This window comes from Suncus etruscus, chromosome 3 (genome assembly GCF_024139225.1).
Source record: "Suncus etruscus isolate mSunEtr1 chromosome 3, mSunEtr1.pri.cur, whole genome shotgun sequence".
Classification (NCBI taxonomy): Eukaryota; Metazoa; Chordata; class Mammalia; order Eulipotyphla; family Soricidae; genus Suncus; species Suncus etruscus.
In genome coordinates, this window is record NC_064850.1 from 101,845,994 (window position 1) to 101,860,051 (window position 14,058).

The following is a 14,058-nucleotide window of genomic DNA, read 5'->3' on the forward strand; positions in this document are numbered from 1 at the left end:
TTATTATAATACTGTATTTTATATTTCTTAAATCCCACAAGTGAGTGAGACTATTCTGTATCTATTTCTCTCCTTTTAAATTATTTCACTTAGCATAATAGTTTACATGTCCATCCATGTATAGGAAAATTTGATGACTCATTTTTCCTAAAGCAGTATTTCTACATAGTATTTCATTGTGTATATGTACCACAGTTTCTTAACCACTTATCTGTTGTTGGGTATCTGGGTTGTTTCCAGATTCTGGCTTTTTTTTTTTAATATGGAATGTTTCATGAATTTGCATGTCATCCTTGCACAGGGGCCATGCTAATCTTCTCTGTGTCACCCCAATTTTAGTATATGTGCTGCCTAAGCAAGCACAATTCTAGCTATTTAATTAGCATTGCAATGAACATAAATATGCAGAAGACATTTTTGTATTGTGTTTTTGCGTTCCTAGGATATAACCCTAGGAGAATATATTTAGATCATATGGGAGATCAATTTCCTGTTTTTTGAAGAATCTACATATTGTTTAACATAAAGGCTGGACTGGATGGCATTTTTACCAGTAGTGAAAGAGAGAGTTCCTTTCTCTCCACATCCACTCCAGTCCTTAATTTTCTTTTTTCTTTCTTTTTTTCTCTCTTTCTCTCTTTCTCTTTCTTTCTTTCTTTCTTTCTTTCTTTCTTTCTTTCTTTCTTTCTTTCTTTCTTTCTTTCTGTCTTTCTTTTTCTTTCTTTCTTTCTTTCTTTCTTTCTTTCTTTCTTTCTTTCTTTCTTTCTTTCTTTCTTTCTTTCTGTCTGTCTGTCTTTCTTTCTTTCTTTCTTTCTTTCTTTCTTTCTTTCTTTCTTTCTTTCTTTCTCTGTCTCTCTTTCTTTCTTTCTCTCTTTTTTCTTTAATGATGTGTGCCAGTTTTTGTGGTGTGGATGGTATGACATTGTTGTTTGATTTGCATCTCCCTGATGAATAGTAATGTGGAGCATTTTTTCATATGCCTTTTGGTCATCTGTATTGCTTCTTTGAGGAAGTGTCTATTCATTTTTCTTCCCATTTTTATGGGGTTGTATTTTTTTTCTTGTTAAGTTCTGTGAGTACCTTGTATATCTTAGACATTAGTTCATTATCTCCTGGGGATTGGGTGAAAAGTTTCTCCCATTCTGTGGATGGACTTTATGTTTTAGTCACTATTTTCTTTGTGGTACAGAAGCTTCTCAATTTAATATAGTCACATTTGTTTATCTCTGTTTCCATTGTATGGAAAATGCTGTTTCCGTTTTTATGGACAGTGGTGTTTATTTCTTGAAGTTGTCTTTAGTTGCAATGTCATGGAGTGTTTAAACTACATGGTATTCTATATACATTGTGGTTCTGGGTTTGATATCAAGGTATTTAATCCATTTTGATTTTACCTTTGTGCATAGTGTTAGATGGAGGTTCAAGTTTGCTTTTTCGTTTTGGCTGTTGGTGTTGGTGTTGTCCCAATACCACATGTTGAAGGGGCTTTTATTATTGCATTTTGTGGCTTTTGCCCCATTATCAAAGATTAACTGTAAGTCTTGTATTCATTCTCAGACTACTGAATTCTATTCCACTGATTTGTGAGTTTGCCTTTGTTCCAATACCATGCTGCTTTAATGATCACTGTTTTGTAGTGCAATTTAAAGTAGGGGAAAGTGATGCCTCCCATCTTCTTTTTCCTGAGAGTTGCTTTAGATATTTCTGAGTGTGTAATGTTTTAACTGAATTTCAGGCATGTTTGATCCACTCCTTTGAAGAATGTCATGGGTATCCTTAGAGGAATTGGATTAAATTTGTACAATGCTTTGAGGAATATTGCCATTTTACTGATGTTATTCTTCACAATCCATGACAGGGTATGTGTCTCCATTTCCTTGTGTCCTCTTTTATTTCTTGAAGCAGTATTTTGTCATTTTCTTTGTGTAGATCCTTCACCTCTTTAGTTAAGTTGATTCCAAGTTATTTGAGTTTGTGTGGCACTAATGTGAATGGGATTGTTTTTTAATATCCATTTTTTCTCTATTAGTATTTGTATATAAGAAGGCCATTGATGTTTGCATGTGACTTTGTAGTCTGTCACTTTTTTATGTGAATCTATTGTTTCTAGAACCTTTTGTGCAGAGTCTTTAGGTTTTTCTAAATATATTAGCATGCCATCTGCAAACAGTAAAATCTTGACCTTTTCCTTTCCTATATGGATGCCCTTGATATATTTTTCTTGCCTCATTTCTATAGCAAGTACTTCCAGTACTATATTAAATAGGAGTGGTGAGAGGGGCAGCCTGGTCATGTAACAGATTTATGAGGAAAGTCTTTTAGTTTATCACTATTGAGAACAATATTTGTAATTGGCTTGTGATAAGGCCTTCACTGTATAGTGTAAAGTTCCTTCCATTCCCATCTTGTTAAGAACTTTTATATAATAGTTATGGATTTTTATCAAATGCTTTCTCTACATCTATTAATGTGATTATATTGCTTTTAATTTTTATTGTTGACATGGTGTATTATTTTTACTGATTTGTGTATGATAAACCATCTTTGCATCTCTGGAATAAAACATACTTGGTCATAGTGTATAATTTGTTGAGGATTTTTTTTCATCTATGTACCTCAGGAATACTGGTCTATAGTTTTCTTTCTTTCTTTCTTTCTTTCTTTCTTTCTTATTTCTTTCTTTTTCTTTCATTGTTTCTTTCTTTCTTTCTTCTTTCTTTCTTTCTTTCTTTCTTCTGTCTTTCCTTCTTTTTTCTTTCATTGTTTCTTTCTTTCTTTCTTTCTTTTTTTCTTTCTTTCTTTCTTTCTTTCTTTCTTTCCTTCTTTTTTTTTTTTGCAGAATTTCTGCTTGGTTTTGGTGTCTGTGTGATGTTAGCTTCATAAGAACTACTTGGTGATGTTTTTGTTCTTTCAGTTTCCTGAAAGAAAATGTCCACTTATAAGGTTTGAAATAATTTGTTAGTAAATCCATCTGGGCCTGGGCTTTTGTTTTTGGGAAGATTTTTGTTTACCATTTTAATTTTCTCTAATTAAACGATGGTCCATTTAAATATGCTAGATTATCTTGATTCAATAGTGGGAGATTATAGGAGTTCAAAAATGTATTCATTTCTTCAAAGTTCCCTTACTTTGTGGCATAAAGTTTCTCAAAGTAGTTTCTGATTACTCTTTAAATCACTGTAGTATCTGTAATCATCTCCCCTTTTTCACTTTTATATGGTTTATTAAGTTTTTTTCTCTCCCTATCTTTGGGAATCTTGCTAGTGGTTTATGGATCTAGATGATTTTTTTTAAAAGAACCAACTTTTGCTTTCATTGATCTTTTTATTTCCAATTCATTATTTATTTTCAATTCATTAAATTCTGCTCTAATATTTGTTATTTCCTTCTGCTACCTGTTTTTTATTCATTTTGTATATCAGTTGCTAACTTTATAAATTGTGTTATTTATGTAGTTCTTTCTTCCGTTCTAATGTGTGTTTGTAAAACTATACATTTTCCTCTTAGTACTACTTTTTTGTCCCATAAATTCTGGTAATTTGTGTGTTTGTTCGCCATTGTTTTCAGGAATCTTTTGATTTCCTCTATGATTTCATCTCTGACCCACTTGTTAAGTAGAGAGCTGTTACATTTCCAGGTATTAAAGTTTTTCTTCTATGTTTCAGTGCATTATGATCTGAGAAGGTTGTTTTGTACAATTTCTATCCTCTTGATTTTATATAGGTATATTTCATGTGTCAGCATGTGGTCTATCCTGGAGAATGACCCTTGTGTACTGGATAAAATGTGCATCCAGTTTTCTGGGGGTGGAGAGCCCACCAGTATCTTATATAGATACTTTTATATATATATAATTATATTATATATTATTTATATTACATATTATATATATATATATATACTAAGCCACTTTCTTCCATTTATTCTTTTAGAGCTGGTAAATTCTTGTTAGGTTTCATACTGGTTGACCTATCAAAGGATGACAAGGCAGTGTTGAGGTCTCTCACAATTATGGGGCTGCTATTGATGTCTTCTTTCATATTTGTCAGCAATTGTTTTAAATATTTTGCTGGTCCCTCATTGAGTAAAGAGATGTTTAGAAGTACAATTTTGTCCTGTTTTATATATCCTTTGAATATTACAAAATGTCCATGTTTGTCCTTATAACTTTTGGGGGCTGTTGGACCATACCCGATGATGCTCAGGGGTTACTCCTGGATATGTGCACAAAAATCACTCCTGGCTTGGTGACCATATGGGACTACAGGGATTGAAGCCAGGTTCATCCTGGGCCAGCCACAGTACAAGGCAAGCACCATACCACTGCACCATCGCTCTGGCCTCCATTATAACTTTTTAAGTATAAAGTTTGTGTCATCTGACGTTAATATGTCCACTCCAAGTTTTAAAGGGTGTTGTTTGCTTGGATGATTTTTCTCAAACCTTTGATTTTGAGTCTATATTTGTTCGACCTATTCAGCTGTGTTTCTTGTATATAGCAGAATGTTGCATTTAGTTTTATGATCCATTTTGACACTCTGTGTCTCCTAACTGGTGCATTTAGTCCATTGCCACTGAGAAAAATAATTGTCCTGGGATTTAATGTCATCTTTGGATAGGAGTGTGGTGTGTTGGTCTGTCATGTCTTAAATTAGACCTTTTATTTTTTTTCTTTTAAGGCTGGTTTGAGTCTATAAGTTTCTGAACTTATCTTTATTTATCCAGGAAGCTAAGTATGCTTCCTTCAAACCTCAGTGTGAGCCTGGCTTGATGAAGTATTCGAGGTAAAGCATACATTTTTGTTGAGTTTTGTCACTATATCCCATCACTGCTTTTGGGCCTTGAGGGTCTTTTCTAATAGATCCACTGTAAATTTTTAAGGATGCTCCCTTGAATGTAATTTACCTTTTTTATCTTGCTGCTTTTAATATTCTATCCCTATCTGTGTGGTTAGTCATTGTGAATAGAATTATTATTTGAATGTCTATTTTTCTCTATCATTATTTGTGTAAAGAAAACCATTGATTTTTTTTTGTTACATTTTTAGCCTTTCAGTTTGCTATGTGAATCGATTATTTTTGGAACTTCTTGGTAGAATCTTTATAATTTTCTAAATATAGTATCATCTTATATGCAAGCAATGAGAGTTTGACTTCTTCCTTTCCTATCTGTAAACACTGATATATTTTTATTGTCTAATTGCTATGGCAAGTTCTTCCTTACTGTTTTAAATAAGAGGAGTGAGATGGGGCAACCTTGTCTTTTGACAGATTTTAGAGTATCATACAGAGTTTTAAGTTTCTTTTGTTCCAAGTTATGTAATTTTGACTAAGAAATTTTTGGGGTTTTTTTGTGTATAATTGTTGTCAAGTTCCTATTACATATTTTTTCTTAATGAACATTACCTATGTTAATCATAGTTTGATTTTATAGTAAAGCATTCTGATATATCATTAAAAATTTTGGGGATACGATAAGGGTATTAAAGTTGTACAGTATTAAAATAGAGTATTACTTCCAAAAAAAGTCTCCCTGTTCAGTACTTCTTATTAAAAGCAATTACAGATTACATAATCCAGCAAGTTAATAGTATTTTTGTAAATGTATAGTCATTATATATGGTTGCTTTTCCATCTCCAGCATACTGAGTTTTGCCATTGCCTTAGATTTTAATGGCTACAAAATGACTGCCGTCATTCAAGGCATTTGGGCTTCTCATAGCTCTTTAGAAAACAAAAGAACTTATTTTTTCTTAATTGCACACTTCATAAAAGATATGTTTTCTCAAAAATATATATAGATAATATTGTCTCAATCATATGTCTAAGAGCTAAAGTAATCACTAGGAAAAAGAATATCACAATTAGTAAAAAGTAACGTACATTTTATAAGAACTAAACAATAGCTAATTTTCTAGGCCCATTACTATTAAACAGCTGAATGAAACACTTTTCATAAATAAGTCTATATGGATTGATAGGCCACTGTATGGGCATTATAGAGTGTTATGTGTCAATGTTTTTGCCCAAAATCTCCACTGGAAACAGATTTATAGAGATCTAAACTAGGGAGCAGATGCTTATGTGAAGTTTACTATTAGACCTTCCAGGTAAGTCTACATGCCAACTCAGTGCTACCATCTGATGCATTTCAGTCCCGTGAAATAGTTATCTGACATGCTTGAATATCTTAGTCACCAGATAATGATACCCTAGAAAAGAATATATTAGCCCACTATTCTTCTAAGTGAGTCCACAGTAGCGTAAATAACTGAAACATTCTCTTCTTTCTCCATGTCATTGAAATGTACCTCTTTATTTGGCTTATCTCCCTTTACTCAAAGAGTATTAGGCCTCTCAAGAATGCCCCTAGATCCAGCCCCAATGATCAAATGTATTTTATTTTTATTAAAATTCACTGACTTCAATCTCATTTTATTTTTGTTTCTTAGATTGTATGTAGAGCAATGACTACAAGTGAAAATTAGTAATATCATGATTATTACATGTCCAATATTATCTGATCTTTTCACAAACAATATAAACTATATCTATACCCATTTTACAAATTATATTTATTAAGTATATTACACTTATTTTATGAGTTGCAATATGTTTGGGCTGATGTGTATATGATCAGTGTATCATTTATATTCTTACATATGAAAATTCATGTGAACTATGCAATTTGACTTTCTTAAAAATTGTTTATTTACTAATTGACTTTGTAGCTTCTAATAAAAGTTTATGAATAGTAATTTAAATGTTTCTTCTTGAAGTAAATTTAATCAGTATAATTTTTATTTATTTTCTAAAATAAAACATTTTATTAATAAACTGTAGTTAACCTCTATTTTGTTTATAAAATTAAATTAATGATATTTTAATACAGTGCTAAGAAACTGTATTTATGTTACAAAGTGAAATGTGAACCTGAGCATGAAAATTTAGTTTTCCAACCTTAAAATCTTGACAAAGACCATGAGTATACTAAATTTAAATAAATTTAATTTTTGCACAATTTCTTATGCTGCCTTTAAGTTTATAAAATTAAACAAAATAAATTAAAATGTTAGTGATTAGGGGCTGGAGAGATAGCAAGGATGTAGGGCATGCATGCCTTGCATGCAGAAAGACGGTGGTTTGAATCCCAGAATTCCATATGGTCCCCGAACCTGCTAGGAACGATTTTTGTGCTTAGAGCCAAGAGTAACCCCTGAGCGCTGTTGGGTGTGACTCCCCCAAAAAACGATATAAAAATGAATATGCTAGATTATTCTGATTCAATAGTGAGAAATTATGAGTTCAAAAATAAATGTATTTCTTCCAAAGTTCTCTTATTTTGTGTCATAAAGTTTCTCAAAGTAGTTTCTAATTACTCTTTGAATCACTGTAGTATCTGTAGTCATTTCCTACTTTCCAAAAAAATGTTAAAAATATTAGGTAGTAGATTTTGCTTCTTTAAAAGTTAAGATGGAATTAGTAATCTATACTAACATCTGGCAGAATAGGCTGTTATATAGCCTTTATTAAATTGAAGTAAAGTCAAAATTATACTCAGGCTTATATATTTAAAAATATTTTAAATATTTGATTGAGATGATGTTACTTCAATACTATAACATTTCATATTTATGTTTAAAGGCCATTAACTGAAGCCATTGTACAATAATAGGGTCAATGCACTCAAGATTTCATTACTATGTTCCATTATTTCAGGATTCTAATTGGTTGTTTAAGGAAATAATATTTAAAAAATATCATAATGGTCTTAATTTCCAAGTCAATGTCTTTATATTATTCACCCTACTCCTTCTTGCCTAAAGATATTTTAAAGATATTAGAAACAGAAATATTCAAACATTAATCTGGCAACAAATATAGATCATCTAAACTGTAATATTTTCTTTACTGTGGTGACAAATTTATGCAACACTTAATTATGTGGTTTATATCACAGAAACTTTTAAAAATATAACTCATCCTGTAAATATTTAGGTTTACATATTCTCATGATGTCTATATAGCCCAACGAAAAACGACTGGGATATACTTCAAGGATTTAAACTCAATTATTTTAATATATATTATATATGTGTCAAGACATTAATACTTACGTAACTTTTGTTCAATAGTAGCATAGTTTATTGAAACAAGAAGTGTGCCTTACAATTGTGAAGTTATCCCCATTTGGGAAGCAATACATTTATCATACCATCATTTATTAGGGTGCCAATTTCTTGCATAATGATTTAATCCAAAATCCTAGGTCAGATCTAAAAGAAATTACATTGTTTATGGCTGTAATAAGAGTAAGACTATCACAGGACACAGATACCTCATGTCTGTGTTTACAGAACAACACAAAGAGATCAGTTGAATTGTGATTATGAACTGGGATTCTGTTTAAGTTTAGAGAATATGAATGTGTATAATAGGCAATACTTTTGTTAATTTCTCTCTACAGAAAGATATTTTATTGTATTTATATGTACAGTGAATATCACTGTATTTACTTTTATGTAAAATCATTGACTTTATTTAAAGGACAAATATAAATGTCTTTGGCTTTAGATAGAGATGCTACTTCCAAGGTTAGCAATATTCAAGCAGCATAAAAATTATTCACTATAAAAGTACTCAATAATTCTGCTCAGAAAACAGACCAAATTGAAATTATCTCTGAGTAAAATTTTCCAAGAATACCACCACTCAATTATAAAGCATCCTGGAGATTGGTAAATTTTTCTCAACATGTTTATATTGCATTTGTGTTTCTGTGTACGTGTTTGTCTGTTTATATGAATATGTCTGTGTCTGTATATGTATATATAAGCTCTAATTTAATTAATCTGACAAATAGCCTGTAATCAGATTCATTTATTTTCTCCTTTTTATTTAGTAAAGACTACCACAAACTCTAAAGTGTAGAATGATATCCTTATTGACCTCATTCAGATCCCTCTGGATCACAAATTTACATAGTTGAAGAAATCTTATAATCTTTCAATGACTATCTTGTAAAATTAGGTAAAATTTTCTTTAATTTTTTGTTTTGACTGTTTACTAGGGCTAAGATATTTATTTAATTACAATAATACACGCTAGTAATTGCACAGTCTCTGCCTTGGTTCTCAAGGAGAATTTCTAGGGCAACTCAAATATGTCTTCCAAACAACACAAAAACACCACCGGGAGAGTAAAGATCCTGAACAGAGGCTACAGTTGATCTCGTGACAATATACTCCAAGGGCGGAGAAACCCCATATCTCTTAGGCCAAGTGAATTCCTTTTGGAATGACCCCAATATTTACTGTGCCAAGACAGGAGGGAAAGAAACAAAACACAAAATATTATTTATCTTTTTATATATATTATCTTTTATCTTCATTTATTATCATTATTATTATATTTACCTATCTATTTTTGGTTGACTTCTTTGTTTTGGTGTGGTTATTGAAGCTGTTGCCCCCATTTACACTCTTTTTCTTTTCTTTTCTTTTCTTTTCTTTTCTTTTCTTTTCTTTTCTTTTCTTTTCTTTTCTTTTCTTTTCTTTTCTTTTCTTTTCTTTTCTTTTCTTTCATTATATGCTCTGCCATGTTTCTTATCTCAAGACCATGGCGGTTTTTTGTTTTTGTTTTTGTTTTTTGTGGTGCTTAGCATTATTGTTGGAGTCCTCACTGGATATTTGACACTTCTTTTTGTACTGGTGGAGTGTTTCACCTTTTTCTCCTTCGTCTCTCTGAGGAGGAGACCCTCTAGAAGAATTCCGCCTATTTTCTGCATATTAGACATTTACCCCAGTTTACTACTATTCCCTTCTTCAAACAAAACCACGTAAATTGAACTAGCTAGTCCTGCCCCCCAGTTAGAGGGGGAAATAAGGGAGGCGCCAGGACCAAACAGGTGCAAGACTACTAAGTATTAGGCTAGATACAGAGGGAACAACAATTTCTGGCAGACCTAGGGGTGAGGGAAGAGCATATGGGAGGCAGGACAAAAACAGAGGTGTAGGGAGGACAAATTGGTGATGGAAATCCCCCCTGATTTTATGTAAATATGTACCTAAAATATTATTGTCAACAATATGTAAACCACTATGATCAAAATAAAAATTAAATTAAAAAAATTAAAAAAAATACCTGACCTAGGGCCAAGTTGGTGTTTTGCAACACTTTAGCTAATTTTAGGGTCAAATGTCACAGTGCTTTTTCTAATTGAATGATTTCCAGATAGACATGATGCTTGTTTAATTCATTTTCCAGCTCTCCTTCAAGAAACTTGACCAATGAGTCAAGTTTTATTTTGGAGGACTATTTACATGTTTTTTCTGCATAAACTTTTTTTAAGATATTTTCCTAATTTCGAGGATGTCTTATATCACTGATAGAGTGAATAATGCTATGTGTACAAAAATATATAAGATTGTAGTTGGCCTAAAATAAGATATAAAATTGAGGATATATATGTTGTTCCTATGAAGAAATGCATGTTTAAATTAATTAAATATGTTCAAATAAAATAACTCAGAGTGTTAACATCTCCATAAAATCTTCTGAACAAATAGACTTTAATTTTACTTTTTTATTTTCTGATCATTTGGGGGTCACATTCAACTATATACTCAGGCTAACTCCTAGTTTTCATCCTAAGATATTATCACATGGTAAACATGAGGGATATATGAAGTACCAGATTGAACCACAGTAGGCTGCATATACCATAAGCAGAATAAGTCTTGTATAATATACCATTCCTCTAATAACTTATTTTTATTTTAATTTAGTTCTTAGTTTATACTAATAATGTGAGAGCAATTAGTTAAATATATTCCTGTTTTTGAAACCAGTTGAGTGAAATTTATCTATTTTAGAAACTGAGTGTAATAATTCCTCAAATATTTATGAGTAGTAAACCTAGAAGAATTGGATTTTATTTCCCAGTCAATATTTTCTAAAAACTAAAAAATATCTTACAATAGGGGCTAGATTAATAGTTCAGTGGGGACGTGTGATTGCCTTACACTCGCACTACTCCACATTAATCCCTCACATTCCATGCACTGAGAACTACCAGAAGTGAGTTTCAAGTATAAAGTTAGGAGTAATCACTGAGTATCACCAGGTATAACACAAAAACTATATAAAAGAAAAAAAGAAAGAAGGAAGGAAGGAAGGAAGGAAGGAAGGAAGGAAGGAAGGAAGGAAGGAAGGAAGGAAGGAAGGAAGGAAGGAAGGAAGGTAGGAAGGAAGGTGTTGTATTAAATAATTAACGATGGGGCTGGATGGCGATGGATGGAGGCCTTTGTGCTTAGGCCCCAGCCACGTGCAGCCAGCGAGTTCCAGGCCCAGGTGAAACACGAAATGACTCACTCACACGCAGGCTTCAGGAAGAATCATCTTTATTTAGGCCCTAGCCACCACATGTGTGTGGCCTATCTCATAACCTTTCAAGCATACAGCCATCCTAGGCTTGCCCTGCGTCTTATCCTCTTTCAGCCATCTCCCTCAGAGAGCCCAGCAGGGCCAAAAGGCAAAAGCCCAAAAAAGGGCAGAATTCCCTTGGTCCACGCCTTATCTAACATTTCCCAGACCCCTCCCAGGAATGGGAGGGTCTAGCAGGTAAGGTTACACCTACTATCCGGTTCCCAAGACCCCTCCCAGAAATGGGTGGGTCTAGGGTCTTAAATAGGTACACCCGAAGGAAGGAAGGAAGGAAGGAAGGAAGGAAGGAAGGAAGGAAGGAAGGAAGGAAGGAAGGAAGGAAGGAAGGAAGGAAGGAAGGAAGGAAGGAAGGAAGGTAGGAAGGAAGGAAGGAAGGTAGGTAGGTAGGAAGGAAGGAAGGAAGAAAAGAAGGAAAGATAGAAGAAAAGAAAAGACAAAGGAATAAGAGAGAACAAAAGAATAGAAAGAAAGAAAGAAAGAAGAAAGAAAAGAAAGAAAAGAAAGAGAAGAAAGAAAGAAAGAAAGAAGAAGGAAGGAAGGAAGGAAGGAAGGAAGGAAGGAAGGAAGGAAAGGAAGGAAGGAAGGAAGGAAGGAAGGAAGGAAGAGAGAAAGAAAGAAAGAAAGAAAAGAAAAAGAAAGAAAGAAAGAAAGAAAGAAAGAAAGAAAGAAAGAAAAGAAAAAAAGAAAGAAAGAAAGAAAGAAAGAAAGAAGAAAGAAAGAAAGAAAGAAGGAAGGAAAGGAAGGAAGGAAGGACGGAAGGAAGGAAGGAAGGAAGGAAGGAAGGAAGAGAGAGAAAGAAAGAAAGAAAGAGAAGAGAAAGAAAGAAAGAAAGAAAAAGAAAAGAAGAAAGAAAAGAAAGAAAGAAAGAAAGAAAGAAAGAGAGAAAGAAGAAAGAGAGAAGAAAGAAAGAAAGAAAAGAAAGAAAGAAAGAAAGAAAGAAAGAAGAAAGAAAGAAAAAGAAAGAAAGAAAGAAAGAGAAAGAAAGAAAGAGAAAAAGAAAGAAAAGAAAGAAAGAAGAAGAAGAGAAAGAAGAAAGAAAGAAAGAAAAGAAAGAAAGAAGAAGAGAAAGAAAGAAAAAGAAAAAGAAAGAAAGAAGAAAGAAAGAAAGAAAGAAAGAAAGAAAGAAAGAAAGAAAGAAAGAAAGAAAGAAAGAAAGAAAGAAAGAAAAGAAAAAGGAAAGAAAGGAAGGAAGAAAGAAAGAAAGAAAGAAAGAAAGAAAGAAAGAAAGAAAGAAAGAAAGAAAGAAAGAAAGAAAGAAAGAAAGAAAGAAAGAAAAAAGAAGAAAAGAAAGAAGAAAAAAGAAAGAAAGAAAGAAAGAAAGAAGAGGATGGAAGGAAGGAAGAAAGGAAGAAGAGGATGGAAGGAAGGAAGAAAGGAAGGAAGGGAGGGAACAAATAAGAAAATTATTCATTAGGATCAATAAAAGCCCACAAATAACAAAAGCTATCTTTAATGAAAGAAGATGAGTGCCATCACTTTCTTCAATTTTAAAGTGTACTACAAAGCAATTGTCATCAAACAGCATGGTATTAAAATAAACTCCTGGGAAGGTGGCGCTAGTGATAAGGTGTCTGCCTTGCAAGTGCTAGCATAGGACGGACCACGGTTCGATCCCCTGGCTTCCCATACGGTCCCCCAAAACCAAGAGCAATTTCTAAGCGCATAGCCAGGAGTAACCCCTGAGCGTCAAACGGGTGTGGCCCAAAAACCAAAAAAAAAAAAAAAATTAAAAAAAATATAAACAGACTCATAGATCAGTGGAATATAGTTCAGTATTCAGAGAATGAATCCTAAACCTACAATAAAATAATTTTTGATAATGAAGCAAAAAACACAAAATGGAACAAGGAAATCCTCTTCAACAAGTGGTGTTGCAAGAACTGGTCAGGCACATGAAGAACTTGAAACTCTAACACCATGCACAAAGGATAAATTAAAATGGATTACAGACATTGATATCAGAAGTGAAATCATAAGGTATATGGAAGAAAAGGTAGGTAAAACACTCCATGACACTGAGACTAAAGGCATCTTCAGGAAGAAACACCTCTGACCAAAGAAGTAGAAGAGATAAACAAATGGAACTAAATTAAACTGATAAGCTTCTGACATCAAAGGAAACATTGACTATGTTGTCCATAAATTGGGACAAACTATTCATCCAATATCCATTGAATAAGGGGGTAACATATAAGATATACAAGTTACTAACAAAAATTAACAAGAAAAATACAACTAGCCCTATTAAAATGGGGAGGAGAAATGAACAGACACTTTCTTAAAGAAGAAACACATATGCCCAAAAGGCAGATAAAAAAAAATTGCTCCACATCACTAATCATCAGGGAGATGGAAATCAAAACAACAATGAGGTACCATCTCACCCCACAGAGACTGGCACATATCACAAAGAACAACAACAGTCAGCGCTAGCAGGGAAGAAAGAAATTCATATTCACTGTGGTTGGAATGCCATCTTAGTCCAGCCTTTATGGAAAATAATATGGAGATTCCTCAAAAAAACTAGAGATTGTGCTCCCAAAAGATCCAGCCATATCAACCACAAGGATATATCTTAGGAACTGTAAAACACAATAAAAATATGCTCTCTGCA

General features: G+C 32.8%; 1 non-coding gene across 1 annotated transcript; it reads right to left on the reverse strand.

Annotated features, from left to right (window-relative positions):
- Positions 1-256: 256 nt before the first annotated feature.
- Positions 257-363, reverse strand: LOC126004728 (U6 spliceosomal RNA). The gene has a single exon (XR_007493990.1). It is a non-coding gene; the product is annotated as a U6 spliceosomal RNA (small nuclear RNA).
- Between the last annotated feature and the right edge of the window lie 13,695 nt (positions 364-14,058).